The sequence below is a fragment of the Limulus polyphemus genome, unplaced genomic scaffold (assembly GCF_000517525.1).
Source record: "Limulus polyphemus unplaced genomic scaffold, Limulus_polyphemus-2.1.2 Scaffold356, whole genome shotgun sequence".
Lineage (NCBI taxonomy): Eukaryota > Metazoa > Arthropoda > Merostomata > Xiphosura > Limulidae > Limulus > Limulus polyphemus.
The window spans coordinates 31,790-52,127 of NW_013665966.1; the positions used below are offsets into that span (position 1 = coordinate 31,790).

At 32.3% G+C, this 20,338-nt stretch overlaps 1 protein-coding gene across 1 annotated transcript in view; it reads left to right on the plus strand.

The window, feature by feature from the left end:
* Nucleotides 1–18,328: 18,328 nt before the first annotated feature.
* The window catches only part of LOC106457645 (prolactin-releasing peptide receptor-like), a 30,323-nt gene continuing 28,313 nt past the window's right edge, over nucleotides 18,329–20,338 (plus strand). The window contains exon 1 of the mRNA XM_022383643.1: nucleotides 18,329–18,585. The gene's annotated coding sequence lies outside the window, so the exon portion shown is untranslated. The remainder of the gene's footprint in view (nucleotides 18,586–20,338) is intronic.

Below are 20,338 nucleotides of genomic sequence, written 5' to 3' on the forward strand. Positions count from 1 at the left end.
TCCCACTATATCCAGTAAATAATTGTTTGTATGTTGAATTGATTTTTTAAATTCCTCTCCCCCCTCCCATAGACACAACTTAAATTTTTGTAACTAGGCATGTAACCGCCACAGAAGAATAAGCAACGAACATTAATTTCCAAAGCGTCATGATGGTGCCCTAGATAAGGTGAATTTGAAGATCTGAGATTAGAATGAACCGATTTACTTGAAAGTTGGTGTTAACATATAAGAAGCTATTATGGATAAAACCAGACCCGATCTTGACTTGAGATTAACGTATGGGAGTAGGGATCCGAGGCTCTAGAATTTGAGATGTGGTGCTAGCCTCACATTCTACGCTTTGAGCTGTGGGAGCATTATAACAGCGACAGCACTCTCGCTATTTGGTTAAAATCAGCCGCTTAAGGCGGGGGCGCTGCCGATTGGTTGTCTTCCATCTGGTCAGCAATTCGAAATTAGAGACAGCTATGTTTGAACAATGGGGTTCGTTGACCTGACCACTTAGCTTATTATGTGCATAAAGTGCATAAATTGAAAAAAATCACAATTTCAGAATAATCTAAACACAGATTTTGGAAAATTTAAAATTGAAACCACAAGGGAATCAAAGAGGTTTGGTGTGTCTGAGTATTAGATTCGCGGTTTTATAACAAAATTGGAACGGACATGTTTTAGATTGTGGATATTTTTCACATTTCACTTCTTGTATGGGGATGAGTGGGGGTTTGGAGACTCTTATTACTTACCGCACCACGAATGTACTTGAAAATGACAAAAATATGTAAATTATCGTTCAAAAGAATTTGTGCAAAATATTTGCACAATTGTAATTGATTAATAGCCTAAAATTGCATAAAAATATCTCTTTTAAGAAAGTGAAAACAATCAGTAGGGTGAAATAGGATTACTTAATATGCATACGACAGGTGGTATATGAGAGATCTGTGTGTACGGTCTCAAAACTTTGCATATCGATATTATAAATGTTTTACGCATAATTTATCCAACCATAAAATAAAATATAACCCCAAAGACCCGAGAAGGTACATAGAAGAACAATTCTTCCTGGATCGTCATCGCGCCAACATAGAAGCTTGAAATATATACACACACGAAGAAATACATCAAAAAGAAAATTTCATACTTAAACAAATTCACACACTATCTACCCAAACTGTGTCTTCAACAAATTCAAAGGGGCGCAAATTTTGTAACAATCCAGTTTCGTTTAATGATTTTAGAATTATCTTTTCAGCTTATAATGAATAGAAGTTAAGAATAAAGGAAGCTATTCTTGGACAAAACTAAAAGAGGACTATTTTGTTGAGCTGCGTCCAGTCTAAGTTTAGTTATTTTACAGTTTTAGGTGAATATTCGTTAATGTAGTAATGAGATGACATTCTTATGTTAGCAATAACTAGATAACATTTGAAAGGCTAAAATAATGGTTATTACTAACTAAAAAAGTAATTTCGATATTCGTTAGGTATGGACTGACATTTGATATTACAGATTATTTACTTTAAAAACATATTAAACATATGAACATAGACAAAATGTATTTCGGTAATGTAAATGAACGTTAACAGTACAAGAAGTTTCATGTTAGTCTTATAATAATTAAATCAGACAGACAGAGGAGAGAGAACAAGCAAACAAGATTATTAACACAAACGTCTGTTAGCTTTATTGGTTAACATTACTCGAGCTTAAAAGAAGAAGTCCAGTTATATTTGTAACAAATAAATAGAGCAGAATGATAAAATATAGCAGAGTGGATTATGATGTATAACGAGATTAAAGTTGTTCTAGTTGTCTTAACAAATGTTACCAAAATGTTTGAAATAAAGCTTTTTTACCTCCGCCACAGAAGGGCTGAATGAATTTAGACGAAAGTTGGTATATATTTGGACTATGATCCAACTTAGAAGTGATTAGTTTTTGGAGGGTCAAGGTAACAGAAAAGTCACGAAAATCCAAAGAATTCCCATGTTTGAATATGGGACCGATTTTTCACACAACTTTTGCTCTATAACTCAGTCAAAAATGATCAGATTTTGGTGAAATTTGGTGGACATATGTAGAATATTATTCCCCATTATCCTGCCAAAAGTGTTTCGTGTCCGCTGATAACAACGGACATACGGATGAACATTTTTATATTTTTTTGAAGGCCGAATATGATCAACGTTGCGTGGTATACGCTCTAATGAGTGCTCCTCTAGTTATACTTTGTGACTACAGAATTGTGTCTCAATTGATTCCTCAAAAGTTGGACATTTATTTAGAATCTGCATGTGCTAACACATATAGATACAACTAAAAAGATACGCAAAAAAGAATATCAATTCAGAAAAGTTTAATTTATAAAAGTATATACATAGTTTTAGCAATCGCTTTCCTTCAATCTTAAACTCATAGCGTTCGAAAACTTCCAATATATTAGATCATTTAAACAGTTTTTACGATCCATATAATTTCATTGTTTAACCAGATATGTTTTTGTAACGTTTTGATACATATGTTCGAACTGATTCTACGCTCTATCTTGTGAGTAAACAGTTTGTCTATTCATTTGATATGAGAATCCTCAAAAAGAAAAAATATTAAAAATCGGAGGCTTTTGTTAAAGTGAAATATTTCAATCGGCTTTATTTATAACAATTCTTATACAGTTTATGGTGTCTCTTTGTTTATTTGTTTGTAAATAAACGTGTCAAAGAAAGAGTTAATCAAACCACGAGGCTTACAGATATCATGATATTATTAAATGATCGTTGTCTGATTAAGAGCAATGCTTTCAAGAAAGAGTAGATTGGAACTAAAGAAGGAAGTTAATAAGGAAACAAAAGGGGGTGATCTTAAGCGATTTGGTAGTTTCTAATATTTAATTTGTATTATGGAAAACTGACTTTCTATGACTCATCCCACATGAATGTAGCTCGTATTGTGTCAGTAAAGTTTTACCATTGTGGATTTCATTTTGTTTTTGTTTTTTTACAGACAGCTGCAACAGATGGTGGGATGGTAGAAACATTAAATAAGATATAATTATATAAATGAAAATAATAATACTGGCTTTTGTCATACAGTGGGCATTTTCTTATTGGATTTCAACTACTGCTAGCTTAACTACCTGTCCATATTTTCTTTCTATAACCGCCTTATGTACACTTGGGCACTCATAATATCGTTCACATTTCAAACTTTACAGCTTTTTGTTCAGCAAAAGTGGCTGAAAAACAAAACTTACGTGAAACGTCAAATTACAATTGGTAGGTTTCGGATTTATCCTTTTTATTGTTTATCTTACGAGACACGAATTTGTATTGTATCTTTGTGTTTTACGAGCCAGCAGCTGCAGTTATTACGTAACGACCCTACACCAAGCTGTATTGATCGGTACATGAAGTATTCATCTAATTTCGATCTTTCCAAGCCACTGGACACTTTTCAAAAACCAAGCATGTCCAAACGCTTAGAATTTGTATTTTAACCAGTGCTTTCATCCAGACAACGAGATCTGCTTCACGTATGTATAAAACATTACATATACGCTATAGCCTACCCGATCCATAAACATCACAGAGAGATCATTCATTTCTTGTCAAATGTTAAACAATAAAGGGAATAAAAACTAGAATATCATTTGCAATATTCTAAAATATGGTTTGAAGCGTATTTTTACGTTTAGAGAGGTTCAAGTATCATTTTTAGTATTAAAAACAGTTCAACATTCTTGCAATTATGCTGACCCTAGAATTATTGCAAGAACCATTTCCAGCAAATTATATTTTTCTAAATTTGTCTTTTGAGACAAATTTGAATCTTATAACTGCTTTAGTGGAATGGTGCTAAATAATATGAATACCGAGCTTTTAATTGTTAAACAAAGTTATAATATAAAACAACTGAATCAGCTATATCATTCCTTTTTCCCCTAATTTTCTAATGACAACTTATAATTTATATACCTTTCTTTTTATTATGATTTTATGTATGGTACGTTTAACACTTAACTTTTTGATTTCCAAACACACCTCTCTTTCTACATGTCCAGGTGGTTAGATCGCTCGACTCGCAATCTGGGGGTCGCAGGTTCGAATCCCCATCCCCCCAAACATGCGCGCCCCTTTCAGCCGTGGGGGCGTTATAATGTGACGGTCAATCCCAATATGCGTTGGTAAAGAGTAGCCCAAGAGTTGGCGGTGGGTGATGATGACTAGCTACCCTCCGTCTAGTCTTACACTGCTAAAGTAGGGACGGCTAGCACAGATAGCCCTCGTGTAGCTTTGCGCGAAATCCATAACAAACAAACAAACTTTTCTTATGTATTAATACATATCAACACCCACCAACTATCGATAAATATAATTTTGTATTTAATTTTCAACATTGCAGCAAAAATATGTTGCTGTCTATCACAATTTTCAAACCAGTATAAAGATATTTAGCAGAACAAATGTTGAACCAAAAAGTTAATCTTACGATCGCTGAGGGTTAAAAAATCAGCGCAATGAACAGCTTTCTAAAAACAAAGAACACAAAACAGATAAATTGACAGGCTCAAAACAAATTAACTTGCTGTAGCTCTTCTTAAGATTCTTGTTTGCCACCCTTGTTTATTGTAGGGCTATTGAAAAGACATAAAAAACAAACCATTCTTTACCCATAAACCAACGTATCTACATAAATGTTCAAAATAAGTGCCTAAGGTTTTCACATATTAGGTATTTACACTTTAAGGTGCTTAAAACTGTTTTTTGTTTTACTGACAAAATTAAGCAATGATTCGATAAACCCCAAATGCAGTTTTTAATTTCTACGTAAAAATAAACGTCTTACTGTAAAAACAAATATTCCGTGCTAAACGTGGTGTAATAACATTTACGTTTCACTTTAATTCCTATTAGGTGGCAAAGAAAGTATATGGCTTGGTTTACTGTAAAAACAAATATTCCGTGCTAAACGTGGTGTAATGACATTTACGTTTCACTTTAATCCCTATTATGTGGCAAAGAAAGTATATGGCTTGGTTCCAACATACTTTACCAGACTGTCAAATCGAATACTTTAAGTCTATATATATATATAAATATGGCAATGTTATTCTCATTTTTGTTGGTAAAATAAGAGAAAGGACGCATGTGGCTTTTTGGTACCAAAAATAAAAAAAAAGACAACAAACAAACACACAATTGGAAGGAACAAAACCAGGTTAAACATCATTACTGGTAGACGCACTCTAAGAAAATAACCTCTTGTAATTACATCTTCCATTAAGTGAGTAAACGTGTCTTTTTGTGATGTTGTTCTGGTCCATTTCATTATTTCATTGAATTGTTTTAGAGCACTCAGTCGTATCCATCAACGTCTCTTTGTATGTATCTTTAACGTCATGGGCGAAGATATTAGTTTTCTTTTGTAGTACATATATTGTTAACTAGTTGAAGTGCGAGGTTAAATAACATGATATATAAAATTGTGCTTTGTTAGAAATTTGTAATTACACGAACCAAAAAAATTGAAAAACGATCAAATCTCACGGTCATTGAAATTTCAGAAATATTGTGTGAGATTTTTAAAACTGATGTATTAACGTATATTTTAATAGAGTTTTTTGTTGGTTTGGTCTGGAGTAAGCCTAACTCGTTTTCTTTTTTCATTTTTGTATGTTTCTTTCGAGTCACAGCTGCGAAATGGGCTTAATGTGCATTTCTGCTCCGGGGACAAAATACTAAAGTGGATAATACACAACAAAAAAATGGGCTGTGCGTAACCTAGTGGTTAGTTTTCCGGTCTGCTGACGAAGGTTTACGGTTCCGCCATTGAACACGCTCCGCACTTTCATTTCTGTGTGAGTTAGAAGAATGACACTCTATCCTGTTATTCAGTTTAAAGACTGGCAAAGCTCTCACGGCAGCGAGTGCCACTACTTGACTGCCATTTCTTTGGCTATTAATTCAAAATTATACCTAAATCCTAGAAGTCTCTCACCTAGTCGTCTAGTTATATGTGCGTAAGGTGCTGTTCATGTTGAAAATAACAATACCTATTTTTGAAAAAAAATATTTTTATGTTTTCTAAAATAACTAATTACGTATATCTATATTAAAACGCTTAGCTTGCCACAATGGATCAGTTCTTTATTTTGTCTTTTTTTCTTAATTCTAACGGAAGGTCGAATCTTCATCAGTATGGTATGGAAAAAAGTGCTTTTTCATCTCTACCGATGAAACAAACCATTACGAGGGTGCCATTTATAAGCACTTTACACTTAATGATTATCTTGCACATAATAAGTTGAGCAGAAGTTAATGAAATAAAACCAAAATTAAGTGAATCAAGGAAATAAACATATTATTCATAGCATTCCACGTTTTATTGAAAACTAATATTGAAACTTTTTATATCTGTATGTCAATTGATCACAGCTATGATACACGAGTGATCGTGAAATAAACATTTCTCATGTTTTTATTAACTAAAACATTCTCTAATCTCAGACAACTTATTGAACGTTGGGATATACTTCTGAAGAAATTGCTGTGGGGAAATAATAATAATTACATCCGAAAATATCGCTAACAACGAGGATATTCTACTAATGTAAAAACACATTTGAATCCTTATAAGTAAGAACAGTATATTAAATCATCTACATTTACTGTTTATTTGATCTTTAGTTCTGATATATGTAGATAGTTTACTTTGTTCACCAATTAATATTAGTTGAAAATCCCTTTATAGAGCTGAATATTATGCTTATTCATTGCGGCTGCGTGTATTACATTTCCAATTTTTCGAAATAACATAATATTCGTACTTTAAAATATCAACTAGGAACGCCAGGTTCCAAATGCGATAAAGTTAGATGTGCATATGTGTTGTAAACGCTAGTTTTAATGCGTATTTACTATCTCTGGGTTTTCTAAAGAGCTACATTATACAAAGAAGACTAAGTTAGCCTAACGGAACGGTTGATTCATTAAAATTTCCTTCATGTTGCTCCTTTGATGTGAACTCCATCCTTTGATAAACATCCCACGTCTGTTTGATCTTTTGATGTGGAAAACAGCAAGGTCAAAATATCTTGAATGATAGTTCTTGAAGTCGTAATTTTTTTAACATATCGTCTAAAAGCTCGTATAATCTTCACTTGGTATCCTTAATAGATTTTTTGTAAAAGTAAACTTTGAATATGATGTGTTTTGTTTCTAAATATATATTACCCCAAACTGTTGAAAAAACCCTTTACAGATGGCCGAGTACGACATATTAAGCGAATATGGACTCTCACCAAGTCGTTACAGTCCATGTCGTCACGCTCTCTCATCTGAAAACTGGGCATTTTGACTATAGCCTTGCAGGATACTTTTATTGCAAAAGGCTACGTTGTAGGGCAGTCAGTTTAAAAGTACAACACCACTTCTTGTTGGCTTTCCATAACCTGCCTAGCATACGAGAAGGACGATTTTCCAGCGTTTGTTTCACCAGTCCAATTAATTGACACTGCCTCCTGTAACTTGACAGGTATGTCTTCATATGAAATTGCATGAATATGCGTTTCATTCTCCCAAATGCTTAAGGTATGCAACGGTTGAATGGGAGGTAGGCCTGAAAGTCATATTCTGATGAAATCATACCCTGGTGGCCTCGTTTTCGGATGGAACCCCTTCTTGATTAGTTAGCGTACTGTTGACTAGGATATGTGTATAGCTTTCACCAACGACCGTTAAATTCATAGATTCTCAACTGTTACAAGACGCCGCACTTCTGTATCCGTTGCTGGGGTACGACTTGTTGCAAATCTCTTCCTCGATAGCTCTGGTGTCTTTATCTGATCCATATTTCTTTGTTTTCAAATGCCTTAAGTTCAAGGGATATTCTCGAAATAGCGGATATGAACCTTTTTTATGATCCGGAAATGGCTGTTATATACTATTCCCAAAAGAGGACGATCCGCAGGGGCAACAAATTAGTTACATAATGTAAACAATGTTTAAAAAGTTGTTCTGACACATTCTGTTCCACCGTGACTTTATATCGGTTCTGGTTTTAATATTGCTTGCTTATTTGCATATTCAAAGTCTTTTAATCTAACATTGTAGAATAAACAAATAGCCTGCCGAAAAAATATAAAAGTCGGGACACGACAGCAACTTTCTACAGTAATAACAAGTGTAAGAATGGCCTAAATGTAGCAATGTTTCATGCTTAAAAACTATTAATATCATTCTATGATACTTTTATTTTTATCTTTTTTTCAGAATTATTGTAACAAATAAAGATAATAATAATAAAAAAACATATATAAGTCTGTAATTAGTTCAGTTGAACAATACAACTTTTATTTTGCATATTTAATACACACCAATTTATCATTCAATATCCATGTAGACAAGGAACTTTAAAACTTGAAATAATTTCACAGATGTTTCCAGTTCACATACAAAGTGAACCAAACCTGCAATCGAAATGTTATAAACAAGTTTCAAAAGCAACTGCACATTAATTGTATGTTTTTCGTGCATGAACACAAAAGTTTCCATGCGTATGTCTTTACTGAGCACTGCTGTATCACCTGATTTCCAAAGTCGAGCTTTGTGTTCCTGGAAGCTTTAATCTCAAGACTGTTACAGTATAAAGAGAATTTCTCCACGCGTTAACTACAAGACTGTCACAGTATGATGACATTTACTGCAATATCCGTGTGATCGTACCGTTCTACTAAAATATAAACATGTATGTGATGACAAACTGTTGTACTAATTTATATTAATACATAGCGCAATATAAGAACTTTATTCAGTTCAAAAGAAATAAAATATGATAATTCTGAATTGGGGGTCAGTCCCAGTTGCGTTATGTGTAAACAAAAAATAATAATAGTAGTTACTTATTTACCCAAAAATAAGTTACTTGAATTTTAACAGCAATTTAAATAAAATATGTGTCGATTATCTAAATGTACGTAATAGTACAACAAGACAGGTGGACACATTTAGCAACCTCATCTGTTGTCTGATAAGATAATATCTGTTTAAACAATTCTAAGCGGTTTCCTAGATCATAACACAGTCAAAGACAATGGTAGTAAAGGACAACATTCATTAAAATATTCTCTGAGGCTCGTACTTAAAACGGTAATATACGTAACAGTTAAGTACACAGCAAGAAGAAAATTCCTAGGTACTGAATTTACCGTTTTTCAAGTGTCTATTTTGTTTTATACAAAATATACCAACTCCTTATATAGCTATACTCAGGGGACCTAGATCCTTATTATTCATTGTTTTATCTTCTACAACCGAGAATGGAAATGGCAGCATCTCCGTAAAATAGACAATAGATTTATAATACACGATAAGTCTAATTCTTCAAAAAAAAAAAATGACACCAGAAGTTGGAACAAAACTTGCACTTTTAAAGATTTAATTTAGCAATCATTAGACTCTCCCAATCCTTATCTGCCCCAGTGATTATATCGAAGCAAATTCTGTGAAACATCACCTAATATTTCGTCAAGACACTTAGTATAATATTGCGTAAGTTTCCCCAGTGGACCAGCGGCTGTAAGTTTATGAGCTTTAAACATTAAAATCCGGGGTTAGATTTTCCGTGGTCGACAAAGAGCAGATAGCCTATTGTTTAGCTTTGCGCTAGAACAAATAAAATACACAATTCTTTTAGTGTGTATTTTTATGTAGGTAACAACCACTCAGTGATGAAACTTACATATTTCTCTACATAGCAAATATAAAGAGTTTACAGATGCCAAACGATCATTGAATTGGAATATTTTAAACGAAATACATTTCTCTTTCTCAAATCAAATCAAATTCATATCTGTGGGTCCAGGATAGAAACAAACTTCATACATATTATGAACGTTGTCCTTTTGGTAATGCTTTTTTTAACTTTGTTTTTTAGGCGCGCCATACTAAAGTTTGGGGGTGGCCAGATTTTCACCATTTTCCAGACGTTACTATCAAACAATCTAAGTTCTTTAAGTCTCAAGATGCTCATGAATACAGTTTATCGTTTCACATAACAAAGAATAACTATTTAAATACTCTAAGTACGATCACAGAAAACTTTCATTAAATCATTTTGCATGTATAAAATTCAAAATGAGCATATAGCCTCGAAAAACTCGTTTTCTGATACACTATAATTATAAAATTGTCTTGCTTATCATACTCCAAATGCCAAAGAAAGTATATAAATTCATGTTCATGCATAACTGGGAAGTTTATATTTGGTTATTTATCAACGACAAAAACGACATTTACACTTCATATAATTATAAAAGAAATTTTATTTTAACCAGGGCTAGTACATAAAAGCCCCAAAGGCGAAAGGTCGGTTAAAATGAAAGTGTGATTATAATTATCTGCAGCGTAAAGGTCGCTTTTTTTTCTAACTTTATTACCAAAATGTTTAAATCCTTCCAGTATGCACTACAAAAAATAAAGATTATTACTCTAGTAAGCTGGCAATGAATCAGTGCGTAACTATTAATAAAATAAGCTGGTAATGAATTGGTGCATAACTATTAATCAAATAAGCTGTCATTGAACCTAGATATAAGAATTATTTCAATAAACTGGCAGCAAACTCAATTTTAAATATTCCTTCAATAAACAGCACCTTATGAGACACATGAACTAAACGGTCAGATGAGAAACCAGCCTTAGACATGATCGTTACTAATTTTGAGCTTCTGACGAGAGGAAAGCTAATTTTAACGAAATAAAGGTATTGACTCTCACTTTTATAACATGTACATAGATGAAATAGCGAGTGGTGTTAAGCGTCATATCACAAACAAAATTATTTTAATTGAATTGGCTGTAACTATAAACCCGGTGTGATTTGAATGATACGTTCAAGGAAGAAGAAGAAATATATATTTATGCTTTGTAAAAAACAAAACCTCTCGTAATATATCCAAACTAATAGTTTCGCATTTTTTTTTAGATACGTTATATTTGACACTACACAGTCTAATTACAATGGTAAAACATTTTTACGTAAATTATTTAATTATTATATTTTACAGTGCAACATTTTACAAGTAAATATTTCATCAATTTAGACATGGGGAGTTTTTATACAAGAAAAATATAATTACCCACCCAGTATAGGTTACTCTGTAACTATAAGCTGTACAAGGTAGTCAATATTCGACTATACTTTAAGGATGTACCAGTCTCTCAATCTAAACTGTATGAAATTTCTCTGAGACAATATATTTATATACACTACAAAAATATTTGTATTATACACTATATAATGTTATTAAGGTACTTCCCTATAAAATGATTACTATAAGGCATTATGAACTTTAAAAAGAATGCTCAAGGACTACAAAATGGTTCCTGAAGACTATATATACTAAGTAGATGTTATCCAGCTTGCTACGTCGTTAATATATTTTCTAAAAATTGTCAAAATACTATTATAATTATGTTGTTTGTTGAGAGCTAAAAAAAGCATGGATGTATTTTTTTTTTATTTTTAGTGTAAGTAAATAACACCTTTTATAAGATACAATACTTACATGTAACTGCAAGTTGTTACACGTGTTTTTGTATCTTCGATTACTGCCCACACAACCCGTTTACTGTGTGTATAAGAAGTTGGTAATAGTACAACTCTCAGTAATGATCGAATGAGGTGTTTTTCTCTCTTTAAGAAAAGTTATCGTAATCAGTGATATTTGTCATAAAACTTTATAGTCACACTTTGTTAGCTTAAAATGGTTTGACGCTAAAACTTATCGTAGTCAATTTACTTTCTACAACATCACGTTTTATAGCTGGAAGAATCCTGTAGTTTGTTGGGATTTGTTAAAAGAAATAATATAACCGCTTGTTTCAATCTAACACACTTCACTTTGTTCGTGGCTTCGATTTCCAATGTTCTAAAATCAACAACTCCACAGCGTTTCTTTCTCTACCAAACATAGCTATTTTTTCTTCCTAGCTTATAACTATTCACGCTGAAAAAATATTTTACGCTCTTTTCCCGTTAATTTTTGGGGTTAATCGAACACTGTTGATGATTAACACTGCAATGAGCCACATTTTACAAAACGATATCAATGGAATTCATTTGAAACAACTTATCTGTTTTTGTGGGTTTTTTTTGTCTCGCACATATCATATGCATTTCTTATTCGCACCATAAAACATTTTCTTTCATGACATTCGTCTTTCATATATTTTCTTCTGAGTGTTGCTTTGACAGACATAGAGATACACATAAAACTAATTTATAATTTTTCATCAGAGTTATTTGGTTCTATCTTAAGATTTTAGTTATTGCATATATTTCAATTTTTACTTTGATTATTATCGAGTAAAAGTACTTTTTTTCTGAAATTTTGAAATGATCTTGTGTGTTTATTTGCAAGTCAGGGGAGCGTCTAAAAGTTACACAAATGTTGAGCTGTAAAGAAAATAGTTTACGATAATAAATATTTTTTTTATAATTATTTTGTAGTATCAACATTTACTGAATGTTATAAAATGGGCAAATTATATCAAAGTAAGTTAGTTCTGAATTTAACTGAATCTCGTCATAACTTTGAAAAATATATTAAGTGACACCCCTACGCTATTTATATTATGGGGATTCTTACAGTATGTTGTTGACAAAGATCGTCCCTAGACAGAAATGCTTGTATTGAATTTTATTTCATGAAAGAAACCTGCATCATATATAAAAACACATAAGATATCAACAACTAAAGCTGTGTAAACTTTATTCAAAATCACACTTTCTAAAACTATGAAAACGTAGCTGGAATGTCTTTACAAAAGGCTATAATGCAAGCAATATAACAATACCGATATGGCTAATGATAAATATATATACATATATACACACTTTATACACATCCATAGATCTAACAGTTGAAAATCAAACCTAACTCTGCCGCATCAGAAACATTGGAAAACGAAACTTAAAACCAGACAGACATCAAGAGTTATTCTTGAAATCCACTCCCACCAGTAGCTCAGCGGTAAGCCTGAAGACTTATAATGCTAAAAACCAGGTTTCGATACTTGTGGTTGACACAGCACAGACAGTCATTGTATAGTTTTGCACTTAACGACAACCAAACCAAATGTCGGAATCCATGCCCAACAAAACCAAGATGTTCTAAAATGAAGAACTTGGTGAGAGAGGGATCTTGAACTGGGATAAGGATACACTGCCTATCATAATTGTTCAATTACCAAGATAACAATGCAGCAATCTTGTCTAGTCCATAATAATAAAAGGACTAAGTTTAGGTTCTTACGATCAACTATGTTCCAAGCATAATCTACCATTGACTATATTTAGGTAATGGAAAAAGAGATAGCCAGCAGTCTTTGATGGGCAATTAGAAAATAGGCAAGATACACCATGAAGCACAATACTTAATAAATCACTTCAACATGCTACTTTGATAACATTGAGCATTATATAAAGCATTACACAACTTGAATTCAGAATTTAACCTGAATTATTAAACTGAAATATTGTTTCTCAAATATTAGTGAATAAGATACTATTGACGAATGTTCCCTGTTTCAACATACACTTACACTCACATACATTCAATTCACACATAATTACACCCAAACAGCTATATAAACATCCACAAGTATATAATATAGATATATAATTAAATAATTGAAATAATCAAATATCGAAAGATGCATTTCAATTGTGCTCTTCGCTTTCCATTATAAATTTAACAAACTTTAAATATATATAATTATTGAGCATTATTGAACATAGATTTTTATTTCTATTCGCCCACTGCTTTCCGTTCTAAACTGTTCCTTATATTGAATATGAAATAATAGCTTTATTTAATTTCACACGGAAAAATACCAATATTGATAAATAGGTTACTATAATTTATTTTAAGTAACCACTTAGTGCTATGCTTGAGTATATTACTAAAAAACGAACACACGTGGACACCATATTACTCGTTCTATTGATAAAGGGAAAAACAAACAAACATAGCCACACAAATGGGTTAAAAATAGTTTATAACATCCAATGAGACAATCTATTCAAAATTATTCAAGAACAAAATATTTGCAAACTGATCCAATTTAGAGGAATATATTTAGAACAAACATTAGTAAATAAGAATAAGGAAGAGCTTAAAGTTACACTTTGTTCCATGTGGAACCATCAGTCATAATAACTGTCAACTTTTAGGAAGGATTGTTCTGAACGAGATTAATAACGTTGGTTGTTTTGATGTTTTCACCTAGATTTATCTCAGATAGCTTGAGACTTTGGTGTGTTGGTAAGACTAAACAGACTCGAATCCTTTTTATAGTTACACTGGAAAATTTAGTATATCTAACTATAAAACCTTCTTTTTCATGAAACAATCCATAGATATTTGCGACATCAGCAAAATGTTTTCAAGCTGGAGTTTTGTAAACAGAACTAGCAGTTGTTTTCGTTTATAGACATAACTTTAAGGCAATAACCAATCACTAAGAAGTGTTATCCGCAGCTGTCGTCCACATTGCAAACAATATTGTATAAATAATATAAAATACGTTATTAAAATATTTTCAACAAATATTGTGTGGAAAGGAACTTGTGCTACAGGCACCGTTTATAAAAACGCTATTTTGTGGATAAGAACTTGTGCTACAGGCACCGTTTATAAAAACGCTATTGTGTGGATAGGAACTTGTGCTACAGGCATCGTTTATAAAAACGCTATTGTGTGGATAGGAACTTGTGCTACAGGCACCGTTTATAAAAACGCTATTGTGTGGATAGGAACTTGTGTTACAGGCACCGTTTATAAAAACGATATTTTGTGGACAGGAAGTTGTGCTACTGACAGAGTTTTATTGCAGCCCCCATATATAATATATCTGAATAAAATCACATATCTTTTTATTTGTAAACCACCTTGGAAAACACACCTAAAATATTATTTCCCCGTGGAGGTGTCTTTGGCAAAGACATGAAATATACATTCAATGTTCAATTTCATAAAATAATCTGAAATCTGAAATAAATGTTCAGTATTCCAAGCATTTGCTGATGTATTTAAATATGAAGGCATTTCGAAAAAGGTTACAAACAAAACTTTAAGCACAGAATTGTTTTGTGACATTCATTCAATAACTAATATTTTAATTTTGCTGAACAAACCAATTTGCAGAAATCAATAAACATTCACGCGAATTCCTAATGTCTTTATTAGTCTAGGCGTTTGGCCACTAAAATTAACAAACTCAGTTTTATAAAACATTTCTCCAATTTTTTAACTACTATTTTCAAAGACCTTCTTTTCCTTATCAGTACCATGATGTATTTTACATAATATATTTAAAAAAAAGCTTTTAAAAGTGAGAAATATACTCCCTTTATTCTGTTTTTCTAACTTTACATTTTATTTCAGTGGAAATAGACATTATCTTATCTTTACAATTCCTCATTTAAGTTAGTTTTTATATTATGGATGTTACTCTAGAATGTCAAGCTATGGCGCACCAAAACAAAGGAAAAAATACTTAACCACATACTAGTGTTGAGAAGAGAGTATTCAAACACTGTGCATAATAGAATACATATACGTATGTTTGTTGTTTAAATATAAAGCTGCACTATGAATTATCTGTACTGTGCCCATTGTGATTGTTGAAACTCACATTTTAGTATTATAAACCCCCGGACTTACCACTGAGCACTAGAGAACAGAATATGGGCATGATAAGTTCATGGCATAAAATAGTTGTAAAACCTTGTAATAATGTAAGAAGTAATGATTACGTTTTGACTCACTATGCTAAGGAACGAGTTTTTTTTTGTTTTTTGTTTTACTTTTGTCGCTGGTGAGATATTGTTTACATCCAGTATAGCTTATTATCCTCTGAGAGATAACACCAAACCCACATAAATATTTCTTCTTGCATTTTGTTTAAGAAAGAGCCGGAGTTTGTTATATTAAAACGACTTAGGAGACTCACCATGTCTCAGTCATGCCCTATTTGACGGAAGTGAATCTTTACAATAACCTTTCAGCGTAGTTTTAAATCAAAAGACTCAGTGGTAAGGTTGTCATGTTAAAAGCACATATCCGCAATTCCTTTCCATAAGCTATCTAGTACACAATGACGATGGTTTCCCACGTCGTTTCAACTGTCCTAACGCAAAGAAATACATAGGCTCTGTGTATGGCGACTGAAATACCCTGAATATCCGTTTCATTCTCCAGCTGCGCGGGGTATGCGAAGGTCGAACGGATATTTCCTGAAAGCAGCTTATGTGTACGTGATTTGTGTCGGTTTTTGGATGGAGATCCTTCTTCATCATGTTGCATACTGTTGCCTAGGACACATGAACGATTTTTTAAACTAACCTTTGTATTCATGGTTTCTCACTTATTACGAAACGCCGCACTTTACTTACCGAGGCTGGGGTACGATTTACTGCAAATCTTTTATTGAATGGCACCGGTGTCACAAGTCAATCCATATTCTTTTGTTTTCTAATGCCATTAAGTAAAAAGGCTAAACCCGTATTGGAGTTTCTAAATCACAGAAATGAGCATATATTTATGATCTGAGTTTATAAATGTATTGCTTCTGAAAAGGTTGTTACATACTCTTCCCAAAGCGACCAGTTTTCTGTGACATCACATTACGTACGAAATACGATATATATTGTCAAAATGTAGTTCTGATACATTCCGTTATCACATGCTCACTGATTTGAATATTCAAATTTGTTTTAATATAACTTATTCAACCTTCTATACAACTATTTATATTATTGAAAACATGAACACAAAATACTTAAAACAATTAACAAATTCAGGACGATTCACAAATAACTGCGCTATCTTTCTTAATGCTTAACGTAATGGGGAAGGCCTCATGATAAAGACTACAGTAACATGATGAGGGCTACTGTGACGTGATGAAAATCACTCTTACATGGTGAGGACTACAGCAAAATGGGGAAGACTACAAGTGACTTAGTGAAGAATAACATGATGAAGAATACGGGAACATGGTGAATACTACAGTTACACGATGAAGACTGTAGTGACATGATAAAGAATACACTAACTTAGTGTAATCTTAACAGAGAGAACAAATCGAAGTCCACATAAAAACATCAAGCATATGTTTTCCTTAAAAGTTTCCAATCAAATCATGTTCACTCTGCCTTTTTAGAAATATCCAAAATGTTATGTTCTCTAACGTTGCATCTTTTTTTTTATTCAGTTTTGCTTTATATGCTGTTGCAATAGGTTCGTATATACTTATATTTCTTTAAAATAAGACGCACTTAATTGTATTTTATTCAATAGAGATATTTATCTAAATTAGTTCTTATACAGCTGAAATTAATTTTAAAGAAAGTTGTCTGGCGTGTATGTTTATATTTATGATTAAGAAATACTTTAAAACATATTTAACAGAGAGAAAGTTTTAAAGATAATTCAGTAGCGAATCATACGTCGTGGTACACTGTAATAAATCAAAACTGATAGAAAAATGTCGACTTTGAAACACAACTGAATAGCAAATTAAATATCAATAATAATCTTATAAGTAAGTTCCAGACGAGCTTCTAACTATTTCACTAAATCTTAATAGGCATCAGTTATGTGCTGAGATTTCTATACCGTATTAAGAAAAACATAATTAGTTATTTACGAAATAGGATTAATTATTAACATAACAATATTAATAGTTAACAGAAATATAATTAGCTCTTTCTAATATCCTAGTGCAGTGAGCATTATCTTATATATAGTTATTTAAATACTGAAACTGTCGGTTTTAAGAACGTAATGCCCCGCCCAGTGGCACAGCAGCATGTCTGCGGACTTACAACTCTAGAATCCGAGTTTGGATACCCGTGGTAGACAGAGCACAAATAGCCCATTGTGTGGCGTTCTGCTTAATTACGAACAAACAAACAAGAACGTAATTTTGATGCAAACTTAAAGTTTTGGTTAATTTCATTATAGAAAGCTTTGTGAACACGCTAGCTTTAGGCACTTTAAACAGTAAGACCTAATGCGACTGGATCGTGTAGTAGAAGTAGTTCATGCTTATTAACTGTAAGCTCGTCGATAGAAGCCTGGTGAAATCAACGTGTTAATCACCAGATGGCAGCTTCTCATCGTAGTGTTTCGGTGCAAAGTACTTCGGTGCAACAGGCCACCTAGTGCGTCTGAGCAGATCATTCAAGCTGAAAAGCTGCGTTTATAAGACAGATTCATCGATCCAGAGATGCACAAGTTATAGGCTTGAGAGGCTGCTCACCTTACTCCTCCAGCTGTCCTTGAGGAAACTAGGCGTTTTTGGTCTACCAAAAGCATCACTCTAATGTTAAAGACAGGCTAATTTATTCGATGTTAAATAAAAATCGTTTTTTTTTCTTTTTGTAGAAATATCAGATGAAAGACTTAGGTCAATAGTAAAGCATTGAGTTTGCCTAGAAATTATGATAAAAAACAAGAAACTTTGTTGATCATAACTCCATCTTCGATTTTAAGACAGGCAATCTACCGGAAAGGTAAGAAGTAAGATTTGTATATTCAGTTTAATTATTCCAGGTTAGTTGATATGAATTTTTATTAGCAGGGTGTTTACTGAGAACCTAATCTGATTTTCAGTTACATCCAGACGTTTCCGCACGTAGTATCTTTACTTTTAATGGCAGGTTCTTTACAATTATACATTGCACAAAATTATGACATAAAGACAATGAAAAAAAAAGTTTACAGTTTGATGGCTGCTGATGTGCAAGATAATTTACTGCTAAATAACTCTAAAGAATTACCTTATTATGTAAAACTTAAAACTTGTTTATTATCGTATATACAGGGTATAATATTTATGGTTACAGCGTTGTACCTGATGATGTCAGATTAACCTGGTGAAACGTTGAAAACCAGAAATATTATACTATGTATATCCGACGATAAACAAGTTTTAAATAATTTACTTCTGTTTCATCGTTTGTTTTATTTACTATCTGATAAAAGAAAGTATTCACGTATTTTAAACAACGTAATAAACAAGCTCCTTTATTTCAAAGCTAATTACGTTTGTAGAATCAATTTTCTTAACGGTTACAACATAAATCAATGGCAGAATTGTTTTATGCTAACTTCTTTTTTTTTGACCGTGGACTTTTCCGTACTATTAATTAACATATTTGAAGAGAGCTTTTGTAACCTAATCCAAAATTTAAGTAGTTTTAACTAGTTTCTTTTGAATTTACAATATTATTGCTTTGTTATTCACTTTTGTGTTATAATATGTTATAAGCTTGTTTTACTTCGAATTTTGTTTGCATTACCATTTTGTTTGACAAATGCAACTACGTAGCTTAGAATAAACAATTAATTTCAATAAAACATTGTAATCTAATGCATACACTTTTACTGTAGCCAGAATAAGATCGGTATATAAGTTCTGTCATTTAAGTAAAGGTAATTAATATATTAAAACCAGGCTGTTTAGCAATGAGAATTAAAAAAAAAGATCGAAATTATACAGATAAATATATATAAGATGCCAATAATTAAAACTGTTGTTTATCAAACAAATGTTGTCGGTAGCGTAATGGGTGCTTTATGATAATTTTAGATCGGTTAAAACAAATGTTGGCAGCGTAATGAGTATTTTATGATAATTTTAGATCGGTTAAAACAAATGCACATATATTCACTAAAATATGTTATAGAAATCTGAACCTTTTTTAATATCATATGAGAAATTGTAAAAGCGTAAAAGAAAACGTTAACGATATTTATTAAAACGTGTATAATTTCATATTTTCAATTCGTGTTTTGGTTTTCTATGTTGAATTTCTAAAAACGCAAATAACAACCACAATGTTTCAATTGAAGTTGCATGATCTCAGATACACTAAGCTGTTGTTATGGAAACAAAAATGAAATGCTTATATAACTCAGCTCAAGATGAGCTCCTTATTCTCTCGAGTCTTCCCAGAATCCTTTTCTCGTCATGCAGAATAGGTACTCCCACACAAGTTTAGTACTCGTACAAGGAATATGATGAAGTACGTATACCAGGTAGAAACATAAAACTTTAATATAGTTGGAAAATGATCTATCATTATATTAGTAATAATTTCATTCTAATGTAAACTTACAGATCAAAATGCCTTACCTTCCACAAATGGTTAAGCTGCTTAATATATTAATCAGTAGAAGCAACTACCCTGCAACAATAACGATTAGGCGACTACCCTGCAACAATGACTATTAGGCGACTACCCTGCAACAATGACGATTAGG